Consider the following 14,915-nt stretch of genomic DNA (forward strand, 5'->3'; position numbering starts at 1 on the left):
TGACTCCCTCCCGATGAGAGGATCGTTGGTGATGACGATGGCGATGATTTCCCCCTCCCGGAGGGAAGTTTCCCCGGCAGAACAGCTCCGCCAGAGCCCTAGATTGGTTCCGCCTCGTGGCGGCGGAGTCTCGTCCCGAAAGCTTCCTTTTGATTTTTTTTCCTCAACGGAAGACTCCATATAGCAGAAGATGGGCACCAGAGAGCCACCAGGGGGCCCACGAGGCAGGGGGTGCGCCCAGGGGGCAGGGCGTGCCCCCACCCTCGTGGCCAGGGTGTGGCCCCCTCTGGAACTTCTTGCGCTCAGTATTTTTTATATTCTTAAAATGACTTCCGTGAAGTTTCAGGACTTTTGGACCTGTGCAGAATAGGTCTCTAATATTTGCTCCTTTTCTAGCCCAGAATCCCAGCATCCGGCATTCTCCCTCTTTATGTAAACCTTGTATAATAAGAGAGAGTTTGCATAAGTATTGTGACATAATGTGTAATATCAGCCCATAATGCAATAAATATCGATATAAAAGCATGATGCAAAATGGACGTATCAACTCCCCCAAGCTTAGACCTCGCTTGTCCTCAAGCGAAAGCCGAGATCAAAAAATATGTCCACATGTTTAGAGATAGAGGTGTTGATAAAAATAAAATACGGACATGAGGGCATCACGATCATTCTTAGAACAACAACTTATATAATTCTTGTCATATGATCTCTTATGCTAGAGTAACAATTCAATCACAATTTCAAGTATGAATCATAAACTTCATTGAAAACTAACAAACTATAATCTCAGTCGTTGGAGCAATTGCAATTTATCATAACATAGGAAAGAATCAATATAAGAGCTTTTCAGCAATCCACATACTCAACTATCATATAGTCTTTCACAATTGCTAACACTCACGCAATACTTATGGGTATGGAGTTTTAATCGGACACAGAGAAAGATAGGGGCTTATAGTTTTGCCTCCCAACGTTTTACCTCAAGGGTAATGTCAACAATAATAGTGCATTAAAACTCATATCCAATTAGCCATATATACCAGGATCTTTCCAACATGTTGTGCTTGCCAAAAGATAAAATGTAAAAAGGAAGGGTGAAGATCACCATGACTCTTATGCAAGGTAGGAGATAAAAGTAAAAGATAGGCCCTTCGCAGAGGGAAGCAGAGGTTGTCATGCGCTTTTATGGTTGGATGCACAAAATCTTAATGCGAAAGAGCGTCACTTTATATTGCCACTTGTGATATGGACCTTTATTATACAGTCTGTCGCTTTTATTTCTTCCATATCACAAGATTGTATAAAGCTTATTTTCTCCCACACTAATAAGTCAGACATATTTAGAGGGCAATTTTTATTGCTTGCACCGATGACAACTTACTTGAGGGATCTTACTCAATCCATAGGTAGGTATGGTGGACTCTCATGGCAAAACTGGTTTAAGGGTGTTTCGAAGCACAAGTAGTATCTCTAATTGGTGCAAAGAATTTGGCTAGCATGAGGGGTAAAGGCAAGTTCAATCATGTTGGATGATCTATGACAATATAATTTATCTCAGATGTAAGAAAACATAACCCATTACGTTGTCTTGCTTGTCCAACATAAACTCTTTAGCATGTCATATTCTAATGAGTGCTTACAATCATAAAAGATGTCCAAGATAGTGTATTTATAAATGAAGACCTCTCTTTCTTATTACTTCCTATTAATTGCAGCGATGACCAAAACTATGTTTGTCAACTCTCAACAACTTTTATTCATCATACTCTTTCTATGTGAGCTCATTACTCTCCATAAGATCCATATGATCTCTTTTATTTCTTTTATTTCTTTCTCTTTTCTTTTATTCACTCAATATTATGGAAAAACAATCAAGCCCTTGACTCAACACTAATCTTTATTATATATAGCTCACGGACTCGATTACATAAAAGGATCATAAAGCAAAACTCACAACTAGATCATACTAAAACTTTGTGCTACTAGATCAAGATATTACCAAAAGGATCGAACTAAGAAAAACGATAAAGATATAAGTGATGGTGATACGATACCGGGGCACTCCCCCAAGCTTGGCAGTTGCCAAGGGGAGTGCCTATACCCATGTGATTATATCTCTTCTGCCGGTGAAGGAGTTGGAGTTGTTGATGATGTAGGCTTGTCGTCCCTCTTCCAAGGCATAGGCTCACCATCATAGAAGGATGATCGAGTCTCCCGAGTCCTCAAATCTGCAGCCAAACTCATCCTTTTGAATCTATATTCATACTCAGTGTTTTGATTTTGCAGGTCATAGATCTGGGCTTGGAGGTGCTTGATTTTCTCATGAAGCTTGAAGATGGCCTCCCCAATGTCCTTGACGTCCAGCTTGTGGTTGTTGGTGAACTCCGTGATCATAATGTGATTGGAGTCGAGTTCACGCTCCACCATCTCCTGACACTTGAAAACTTCTTGCTCCAATGCCTCGATCCTTGCCTCCGTGCTTCCGGTCTTCCTTGGTCCCTCAACATCGCGGATGTGCAACAACCCCTCACGCATCTCAATGATTTGAGGGTGTTGCAACACCTCCGCGAGGTAGGGGTTGATGACCTTCTCGAAGAACTTTTCCTTGGGGGCACTTGAAGACGACATGATGACCTAGATTTGTCAGAAAAACAGCTCGAAACAAAGACGAGAGATATTTGCGTGATACGGGAGTCAAAACCTCCGGGAGATTATATAATGAATTTTTACCGACCAAAATATGTATCGTGCAAGAAAACAGAGTCCGGAGAGCACACAAGGTGCCCATGAGGCAGGGGGCGCGCCCAGGGGGGTAGGGCGCGCCCTCCACCCTCGTGGAGCCCTCGTGTCCTTCCTGGACTGCTTCGTATTTTTCTATTTTTCTAAATATTCCAAAATGGAGAAAAATTGCCATTAGAACTGTTTTGGAGTCGGTTTACTTACCGTACCACATACCTATTCCTTTTCGGAGTCTAAAACGTTCCAAAAAGTGTCCCTTATGTATTCCTCCGGGATTACGGTTTCAATAACATTGGTTTCAACATTTATAGGATTACCTGAGATATAATGTTAGATTCTTTGACCGTTCACGACCTTCGAGTTTGTGCCTTTGAAGTTGTTGATTTTTATGGCACCGGAACGATAGACCTCCTCGATAACGTAAGGACCTTCCCATTTAGAGAGAAGCTTTCCTGCAAAAAATCTTAAACGAGAGTTGTATAGAAATACATAATCATCTACATTAAACTCACACTTTTGTATCCTTTTGTCATGCCATCTTTTAACCTTTTCTTTAAACAATTTGGCATTCTCATAGGCTTGGGTTCTCCATTCATCAAGTGAGCTAATGTCAAATAACCTTTTCTCACCGGCAAGTTTGAAATCATAATTGAGCTCTTTAATAGCCCAATAAGCCTTATGTTCAAGTTCGAGAGGTAAGTGACATGCTTTTCCATAAATCATTTTATACGGAGACATACCCATAGGATTTTTATATGCAGTTCTATAGGCCCATAATGCATCATCAAGTTTCTTGGACCAATTCTTTCTAGATCTATTAACAGTCTTTTGCAAAATTAATTTGAGTTCTCTATTACTCAATTCTACTTGACCACTAGACTGTGGGTGATAAGGAGATGCAATTCTATGATTAACGTCATACTTAGGAAGCATTTTACGGAAAGCACCATGAATAAAATGTGAACCACCATCAGTCATTAAATACCTAGGGGCTCCAAACCTTGAAAAAATAACTTCTTTAAGCATCTTAATAGAGGTGTTATGATCAGCACTGCTAGTTGGAATAGCTTCTACCCACTTAGTAACGTAATCAACAGCAACTAAAATATGTGTATATCCATTAGAGGAAGGAAACGACCCCATATAATCAAAGCCCCAAACATCAAATGGTTCAATAACAAGTGAATAATTCATAGGCATTTCTTGACGTCTACTAATATTACCAATTATTTGACATTCATCACAAGACAAGACAAACTTACGGGCATCCTTGAAGAGAGTAGGCCAATAAAAACCGGATTGCAATACCTTGTGTGCAGTTCTATCTCCAGCATGGTGTCCTCCATAAGCCTCGGAGTGACACTTGCGTAGGATCTGTTCCTGTTCATGATTAGGTACACAACGTCTAATAATACCATCTACTCCTTATTTATAAAGATGTGGGTCATCCCAAAAGTAGTGTCTCAAATCATAGAAGAACTTTTTCTTTTGCTGGTATGTGAAACTAGGTGGTACAAACTTAGCAACAATGTAATTAGCATAATCAGCATACCATGGAGCAGTGTGAGAAGCATTTATGACATTTAATTGTTCACCAGGAAAGCTATCATCAATAGGTAGTGGGTCATCAAGAACATTCTCTAACCTAGACAAGTTGTCTGCAACGGGGTTCTCAGCTCCCTTTCTATCAATAATATGCAAATCAAAATCTTGTAGTAAGAGAACCCATCTAATAAGTCTAGGTTTAGCATCTTTCTTTTCCATAAGATATTTAATAGCAGCATGATCAGTGTGAATAGTTACTTTAGAATCAACAATATAAGGTCTGAACTTATCACAAGCAAATACAACTTCTAGGAATTCCTTTTCAGTAGTAGCATAATTTCTCTGGGCATTGTCTAGAGTTTTACTAGCATATTGAATATCATTTAATTTATTATCAACTCTTTGCCCTAGAACAGCACCTACAACATAATCACTAGCATCACACATAATTTCAAAAGGTAAATTCCAATCAGGTGTCTGAACAATAGGTGCAGAGATTAATGCTTTCTTAAGTATTTCAAAGGCTTCTACACAATCATCATCAAAGACGAATGGTATATCTTTTTGTAATAAATTAGTCAAAGGCCAAGAAATTTTTGAGAAGTCCTTAATGAACCTCCTATAAAAGCCGGCATGACCAAGGAAACTTCTTATACCTTTTATGTCCTTGGGACACGACATCTTTTCAATAGCATCAAATTTAGCTTTATCAACTTCAATGCCCCTTTTAGAAATTTTGTGCCCCAAGACAATACCTTCATTAACCATAAAGTGGCATTTCTCCCAATTCAAGACAAGGTTAGTTTCTTCACATCTCTGCAAAGCTCGATCAAGGTTGCTTAATCAATCATCAAAAGAGGATCCATAAACGAATAAATCATGCATGAATACCGCACATATCTTTTCACAAAAATCAGAAAATATAGCCATCATGCATCATTGAAAGGTAGCAGGTGCGTTACATAAACCAAAAGGCATACGTCTATAAGCAAAAGTACCGAAAGGGCAAGTAAAAGTGGTCTTAGATTGATCATCAGCTGACACAGGTATTTGGGAGAAACCAGAACAACCATCTAGAAAGCAAAAATGTGTATGTTTGGATAATATTTCTAGCATTTGATCAATAAAAGGTAAGGGGTAATGATCTTTTTTAGTAGCCTTATTTAATTTGCGGAAATCAATTACCATCCTATAACCTGTAATAATTCTTTGCGGAATCAATTCATCTTTATCATTAGGAACGACAGTAATACCTCCCTTCTCAGGAACACAATGGACATGACTTACCCACTGACTATCAGCAACGGGATAAATATACTGCCTCAAGGAGCTTTAGTATTTCTTTTCTTACCACTTCTTTCATCTTAGGATTCAGTCGTCGTTGGTGATCAATAACTGGTTTGGCATCTTTTTCCAAATTTATTTTGTGTTGATATAGAGTGGGACTAATGCCCTTAAGATCATCAAGAGTATATCCAATAGCAGCACGATGCTTCTTCAGAGTTTTCAATAATCTTTCTTCCTCCTTCTCTGAAAGGTTAGCACTAATAATAACAGGATATATCTTCTTTTCATCAAGATAAGCATATTTAAGAGTATCAGTCAATGGTTTAAGCTCAAACACGGGATCACCCTTGGGTGGAGGAGGATCCCCTAAGATTTCAACAGGCAAGTTGTGTTTCAGAATAGGTCCCTGTTTAAAGAACACTTCATCTATTTCCCTTCTTTCATTCATATACATATCATTTTCATGGTCTAGCAAATCTTGTTCTAAAGGATAACTAGGAGGTATGGCAATAGAAGCAAGACCAATAATTTCATCTTTACTAGGCAATTCTTCTTCACGGTATTGTCTACGAAATTTAGAAAAGTTGAACTCATGAGACATATCACCTAAACCAATAGTAATAACATACTTTTTGCAGTCTATCCTAGCATTAACAGTGTTTAAGAAGGGTCTACCAAATATAATGGGGCAAAAGCTATCTTGTGGGGAACCAAGAACAAGAAAATCAGCAGGATATTTAGTTTTCCCACACAAGACTTCAACATCTCTAACAATCCCAATTGGTGAAATAGTATCTCTATTGGCAAGCTTAATTGTGACATCAATATCTTCTAACTCAGGAGGTGCAATATCATGCATAATCTCGTTGTACAAGTCAATAGGTATTGCACTAGCACTAGCACCCATATCACACAAGCCATGATAACAATGATATCCTATTTTAACAGAAATAACAGGCATGCCTACCACAAGTCTATGTTTATCTTTAGCACAAGGTTTAGCAATTCTAGCAGTTTCATCACAGACATAAATAACATGCCCATAAATATTATCAGCCAAGAGATCCTTAACAATAGCAATATTAGGTTCAACTTTAACTTGCTCAGGAGGTGTATAGGTTTTAATATTGCTTTTACGAACCACAATTGAAGCTTTAGCATGATCTTTTATCCTAACGGGAAAAGGTGGTTTCTCAACATAAGCAGTAGGAACAATAGGATCATTATAAGTGATAGTCTTTTCTTCAACTTTAATAGGTGCAACTACTTTTACTTCTATGGGAGGATGATATTTAAACCACTTCTATTTAGGGAGATCAATATGAGTAGCAAAAGATTCATAGAAAGAAGCTACTATTTCAGAGTCAAGTCCATATTTAGTGCTGAATTTACGGAAAACATCGGTATCCATAAAAGATTTAACACAATAAAACTTAGGTGTCATACCTGACTCGTTACCTTCGTCGAGATCCCAATCTTCAGAGTTGCGTTTAATTCTTTCCAATAAATCCCATTTGAATTCAATAGTCTTCATCATAAAAGAGCCAACACAAGAAGTATCGAGCATGGTGCGGTTGTTATCAGAAAGCCGAGCATAAAATTTTGAATAATCATTTCTCTTGAGAGCTCATGATTGGGCATGAATATAACATTGATTTAAGCCTCCCCCAAGCTTGAGCGATGCTTTCTCCTTCGCGAGGCCAAAAATTATATATACAATTGCGATCACGATGAACAAGATGCATAGGATAAAACTTCTGATGAAATTCCAATTTCAATCGTTTGTAGTTCCATAATCCCATATCATCCCATATCCTATACCATGTCAATGCCTCTCCCTCCAAAGATAAAGGGAAGACCTTCTTCTTGATAACATCATCGGGCATACCTGCAAGCTTAAATAATCCACAAACTTCATCCACATATATTAGGTTCTCATCAGGATGTAATGTTCCATCTCCTGCAAATGGATTAGCTAGCAGTGTTTCTACCATACCCGCAGGAATTTCAAAGCAGACATTTTCATTTTCAGTAGGTTCAGTAGGTTGAGGAGCAACTCTTTTCTCTACTGGTCGGGGTGAAGATACCCCGAACAAGCCCCTCAGAGGATTACTTTCCATAGTAACAAGTGACAGTAAATTTCGGCACACTATATAAATTTTTCCTTACCAAATTCCACCTACCAAAGGCGCTTCACTCCCCGGCAACGGCGCTAGAAAAGAGTCTTGATGACCCACAAGTATAGGGGGTCTATCGTAGTCCTTTCGATAAGTAAGAGTGTCGAACCCAACGAGGAGCAGAAGGAAATGATAAGCGGTTTTCAGCAAGGTATTCTCTGCAAGCACTGAAATTATAGGTAATAGATAGTTTTGTGATAAGATAATTTGTAACAAGCAACAAGTAACAAAAGTAAATAAAGTGCAGCAAGGTGGCCCAATACTTTTTGTAGAAAAGGACAAGCCTGGACAAATTCTTATATAGAGAAAAGCGCTCCCGAGGACACATGGGAATATCGTCAAGCTAGGTTTCATCACGATCATATGATTCGCGTTCGGTACTTTGATAATCTGATATGTGGCTGGATCGGTTCTTGGGTGTTGTCCTTACTTGGACAAGCATCCCACTTATGCTTAACCTCTATTGCAAGCATCCGCAACTACAACAAAAGTATTAAGGTAAACCTAACCATGGCATGAAACATATGGATCCAAATCAGCCCCTTACGAAGCAACGCATAAAATAGGGTTTAAGCTTCTGTCACTCTAGCAACCCATAATCTACTTATTACTTCCCAATGCCTTCCTCTAGGCCCAAATAATGGTGAAGTGTCATGTAGTCGATGTTCACATAACACCACTAGAGGAGAGACAACATACATCTCATCAAAATACCGAACGAATACCAAATTCACATGACTACTAATAGCAAGACTTCTCCCATGTCCTCAGGAAAAAACGTAACTACTCACAAAGCATATTCATGTTCATAATAAAAGGGGTATTAATATGCATATAGTATCTAAACATATGATCTTCCACCAAATAAACCAACTAGCATCAACTATAAGGAGTAATCAACACTACTAGCAACCCATAGGTACCAATCCCAGACTTAGAGACAAGAATTGGATACAAGAGATGAACTAGGGTTTGAGAGGAGATGGTGCTGGTGAAGATGTTGATGGAGATTGACTCCCTCCCGATGAGAGGATCATTAGTGATGACGATGGCGATGATTTCCCCCTCCCGGAGGGAAGTTTCCCCGACAGAACAGCTCCGCCAGAGCCCTAGATTGGTTCCGCCAAGGTTCCGCCTCGTGGCGGCGGAGTCTCGTCCCGAAAGCTTCCTTATGATTTTTTCCTCAATGAAAGACTCCATATAGTAGAAGATGGGCATCAGAGGGCCACCAGGGGGCCCACGAGGTAGGGGGGCGCGCCCAAGGGGTAGGGCGCACCCCTCACCCTCGTGGCCAGGGTGTGGCCCCCCTATGGAACTTCTTGCGCTCAGTATTTTTTATTTATTCTAAAAATGACTTCCGTGAAGTTTTAGGACTTTTGGAGCTGTGTAGAATAGGTCTCTAATATTTGCTCCTTTTCTAGCCCAGAATCCCAGCTGCCGGCATTCTCCCTCTTTATGTAAACCTTGTAAAATAAGAGAGAGTTTGCATAAGTATTGTGACATAATGTGTAATATCAGCCCATAATGCAATAAATATCGATATAAAAGCATGATGCAAAATGGACGTATCAAGGTACATCACACACAATTTTTCTAGTTAAATAATTTGCATTATTGAATGTATTACACACGGTCCGTAGAAGAAACAGTGTGGCAAAGGCTATCCATCACACACAGTTTTTATGTGGTAAACGTTTGCGCAAGGTGGCCTAACACAAACAGTTTTCAAGAGAAAGTCATGTGTGATTGTTCATTGATCCAACACGGTTTATTCCTAGAAACTATGTGCGTTGCCTGAGGTCATCCCCCACGGTATTTTTTCAATAACCGTTTGCAATAGCAAAACCCAATTAGCAGGCTAATTCGCCATTAGCAGGCTAATTGCCCTATTATTAATAATCCATTTATGAATCTAATTGACATTCATATTAAGCACATAATATATTTCATTTCCATATTAAGGAAGCAAAATTTCATAATTGAAATACATCAGAGTACAACATAATATAGCTTCAGCACTCAGCTACCCCATTACACAACTGCACCAGCACCAAGTTTCACATGCAACATGTAGAACCTTTGGACATTAGCATCATAGACGGTATATAGACAGATGCATCTCATCTGGAAAACTGCTGAAGCGGACGGCGAATATTGAGCCTTCATTCATGTTGAAGGTCTTTGCAACTTTAGGCCAGTGCTGTGGATGATTGATTGTCCGTCCTTCGTCCTCTTCAGGAACACTTCAATATTGAACCATGGGTGTTGTATGAAAACCTTCCTCGCCTCCTGACCATAGAGGTGGTTCGAGAGGTAATCATCAGTGAACTGCTTTGGAAAGGCCTGAAAACAAGGATGTGCATAAATATCTTCTCTATGTTGGAAATAAGGCAAATGAATAAAAAAGGCAAGGTATAATACGTAGTACCATCTTGTAGTTTCCATATTAAGGAAGAAAAATTTCATAATTGAAATACATCAGAGTACAACATGATATAGCTTCAGCACTCAGCTACCCCATTACACAACTGCACTAGCACCAAGTTTCACATACAACATGTAGAACCTTTCGACATTAGCATCATAGACGGTATATAGACAGATGCATCTCATCTGGAAAACTGCTGAAGCGGAAGGCGAATATTGAGCCTTCATTCATGTTGAAGGTCTTTGCAACTTTAGGCCAGTGCCTGTGGATGATTGACTGTCCGTCCTTCGTCCTCTTCAGGAACACTTCAATATTGAACCGTGGGTGTTGTATGAAAACCTTCCTCGCCTCCTGACCATAGAGGTGGTTTGAGAGGTAATTCTAGCAAATTCTAGTAAATCCAAAACTTGTCTGAAATTCATGAAACTTGGCATGCTATCATGGAGCGGCATCAACATGTCGTGGTAAATTTTTTGTCCCATTTGGGGCAGGTTTGGGTATATGCTTCTCACAAACCAGAGCTTCTCACAACAATCATGATGGTTTTAGTAGGGAACGTCCCACCTTTGGGCACGAAACGATATCCATTGCCTCTTATTGCTTCCAATTTTTTCTCGTGTCAACATAGAACAACAGGAGTGTTGTGTCAATTTTTGTGATTTTCGGGGTTCGGCTGGACATTTTTATGCATTAACTGAGTTTTCAATGCATTTATGTGCATAATTAAAATTTGATCTACATGCACATGCTGCAGTGCATATAAATTGGTTGAAAAATCAAATCTATGTCCTTGGGTGCATGCTTAGGTCCCATGCAAGAAATGGGAATGAATTTCAAACACCAGGGTACTATTGATTGCCGGCAAAACATTGAGATGCATGGTTTTTGAATTCTAGTAAATCCAAAACTTGTCTGAAATTCATGAAACTTGGCATGCTATCATGGAGCGGCATCAACATGCCGTGGTAAAAAATTTGTCCCATTTGGGGCAGGTTTGGGTATGTGCTTCTTACAGACGAGAGCTTCTCACAACAATCATGATGGTTTCGGTAGGGAACGTGCCACCTTTATCGATTGCCTCTTATTGCTTTCAAATTTTTTCTCGTGTCAACATAGAACAACGGGAGTGTTACGCCAATTTTTGTGATTTTTCGGGGTTCGTTTGGACATTTTTATGCATTAACTGAGTTTTCAATGCATTTATGATGGTTTCTTGTGTCAACATTCTCACAAACTAGAGCTTCTCACAACAATCATGATGGTTTCGGTAACGAATATCCCACCTTTGGGTATGAAACGATATCCATTGCCTCTTATTGCTTCCAACTTTTTTTATCGTGTCAACATAGAACAACATGAGTGTTGTGTCAATTTTTGTGATTTTTCGGGGTTCGTTTGGACATTTTTATGCATTAAATGAGTTTTCAATGCATTTATGTGCATAATTCAAATTTGAACTACACGCACATGCTCCTGTGCATATAAATCGGTTGAAAAATCAGATCTGTGTCCTTGGGTGCATGCTTAGGTCCCATGCAATAAATGGGAATGAATTTCAAACACCAGGGCACTCTTGATTGCCGGTAAAACATTGAGATGCCTGGTTTTTAAATTCTAGTAAATCCAAAACTTGTCTGAAATTCATGAAACTTGGCATGCTATCATGGAGCGGCATCAACATGCCGTGGTAAAATTTTTGTCCCATTTGGGGCAGGTTTGGGTATATGCTTCTCACAAACTAGAGCTTCTCACAACAATCATGATGGTTTCGGTAACGAATATCCCACCTTTGGGTATGAAACGATATCCATTGCCTCTTATTGCTTCCAACTTTTTTTATCGTGTCAACATAGAACAACAGGAGTGTTGTGTCAATTTTTGTGATTTTTCGGGGTTCATTTGGACATTTTATGCATTAACTGAGTTTTCAATGCATTTATGTGCATAATTTGAATTTGAAATTCATGCACATGCTCCAGTGCATATAAATTGGCTTAAAAATCAAATTTGTGTCCTTGGGTGCATGCTTAGGTCCCATGCAATAAATGGGAATGAATTTCAAACACCAGGGCACTATTGATTCCTGGCAAAACATTGAGATGCCTGGTTTTTAAATTCTAGTGAATCCAAAACTTGTCTGAAATTCATGAAACTTGGCTTGCTATCAAGGAGCGGCATCAACATGCCGTGGTAAAAGTTTTGACCCATTTGGGGCAGGTTTTGGTATATGCTTCTCACAAACTAGAGCTTCTCACAACAAGCATGATGGTTTCGGTAGGGAACGTCCCAACTTTCGGGATGAAACGATATCCATTGCCTCTTATTGCTTTCAAATTTTTCTCGTGTCAACATAGAACAACAGGAGTGTTGTGTCAATTTTTGTGATTTTTCGGGGTTCATTTGGACATTTTATGCATTAACTGAGTTTTCAATGCATTTATGTGCATAATTTGAATTTGAACTTCATGCACATGCTCCAGTGCATATAAATTGGCTTAAAAATCAAATTTGTGTCCTTGGGTGCATGCTTAGGTCCCATGCAAGAAATGGGAATGAATTTCAAACACCAGGGCACTATTGATTCCTGGCAAAACATTGAGATGCCTGGTTTTTAAATTCTAGTGAATCCAAAACTTGTCTGAAATTCATGAAACTTGGCTTGCTATCAAGGAGCGGCATCAACATGCCGTGGTAAAAGTTTTGACCCATTTGGGGCAGGTTTTGGTATATGCTTCTCACAAACTAGAGCTTCTCACAACAAGCATGATGGTTTCGGTAGGGAACGTCCCAACTTTCGGGACGAAACGATATCCATTGCCTCTTATTGCTTTCAAAATTTTCTTGTGTCAACATAGAACAACAGGAGTGTTGTGTCAATTTTTGTGATTTTTCGGGGTTCATTTGGACATGTTTATGCATTAACTAAGGTTTCAATGCATTTATGTGCATAATTCGAATTTGAACTTCATGCACATGCTCCAGTGCATATAAATTGGTTTAAAAATAAAATCCGTGTCCTTGGGTGCATGCTTAGGTCCCATGCAAGAAATGGGAATGAATTTCAAACACCAGGGCACTATTGATTGCCGGCAAAACATTGAGATGCCTGGTTTTTAAATTCTAGTGAATCCAAAACTTGTCTGAAATTCATGAAACTTGTCTTGCTATCAAGGAGCGGCATCAACATGACGTGGTAAAAGTTTTGTCCCATTTAGGGCAGGTTTTGGTATATGCTTCTTACAAATGAGAGCTTCTCACAACAATCATGATGGTTTCGGTACGGAACGTCCCACCTTTATCCATTGCCTCTTGTTGCTTTCAAATTTTTTCTTGTGTCAACATACAACAATAGGTGTGTTGTGCCAATTTTTGTGATTTTTCGGGGTTCATTTGGACATTTTATGCATTAACTGAGTTTTCAATGCATTTATGTGCATAATTTGAATTTGAACTTCATGCACATGCTCCAGTGCATATAAATTGGCTTAAAAATCAAATTTGTGTCCTTGGGTGCATGCTTAGGTCCCATGCAAGAAATGGGAATGAATTTCAAACACCAGGGCACTATTGATTCCTGGCAAAACATTGAGATGCCTGGTTTTTAAATTCTAGTGAATCCAAAACTTGTCTGAAATTCATGAAACTTGGCTTGCTATCAAGGAGCGGCATCAACATGCCGTGGTAAAAGTTTTGACCCATTTGGGGCAGGTTTTGGTATATGCTTCTCACAAACTAGAGCTTCTCACAACAAGCATGATGGTTTCGGTAGGGAACGTCCCAACTTTCGGGACGAAACGATATCCATTGCCTCTTATTGCTTTCAAAATTTTCTTGTGTCAACATAGAACAACAGGAGTGTTGTGTCAATTTTTGTGATTTTTCGGGGTTCATTTGGACATGTTTATGCATTAACTAAGGTTTCAATGCATTTATGTGCATAATTCGAATTTGAACTTCATGCACATGCTCCAGTGCATATAAATTGGTTTAAAAATAAAATCCGTGTCCTTGGGTGCATGCTTAGGTCCCATGCAAGAAATGGGAATGAATTTCAAACACCAGGGCACTATTGATTGCCGGCAAAACATTGAGATGCCTGGTTTTTAAATTCTAGTGAATCCAAAACTTGTCTGAAATTCATGAAACTTGTCTTGCTATCAAGGAGCGGCATCAACATGACGTGGTAAAAGTTTTGTCCCATTTAGGGCAGGTTTTGGTATATGCTTCTTACAAATGAGAGCTTCTCACAACAATCATGATGGTTTCGGTACGGAACGTCCCACCTTTATCCATTGCCTCTTGTTGCTTTCAAATTTTTTCTTGTGTCAACATACAACAATAGGTGTGTTGTGCCAATTTTTGTGATTTTTTGGGGTTCGTTTGGACATTTTTATGCATTAACTGAGTTTTCAATGCATTTATGTGCATAATTCAAATTTGAACTACATGCACATGCTCTAGTGCATATAAATTGGTTGAAAAATCAAATCTATGTCCCCGGGTGCATGCTTAGGTTCCTCGGGTGCATACTTAGGTCCCATGCAAGAAATGAGAATGAATTTCAAACACCAGGGCACTGTTGATTGCCGACAAAACATTGAGATGCCTGGTTTTTAATTCGAGTAAATCCAAAACTTGTCTGAAATTCATGTAACTTGGCATGCTATCATGGAGTGGCATCAACGTGTCGTGGTAATTTTTTTGTCCCATTTAATTTCGGGCAGATTTGGGTATATGCT

Source organism: Triticum urartu, chromosome 3A (assembly GCF_056163025.1).
Source record: "Triticum urartu cultivar PI428250 chromosome 3A, HENAU_Tu73, whole genome shotgun sequence".
NCBI classification, from domain to species: Eukaryota; Viridiplantae; Streptophyta; class Magnoliopsida; order Poales; family Poaceae; genus Triticum; species Triticum urartu.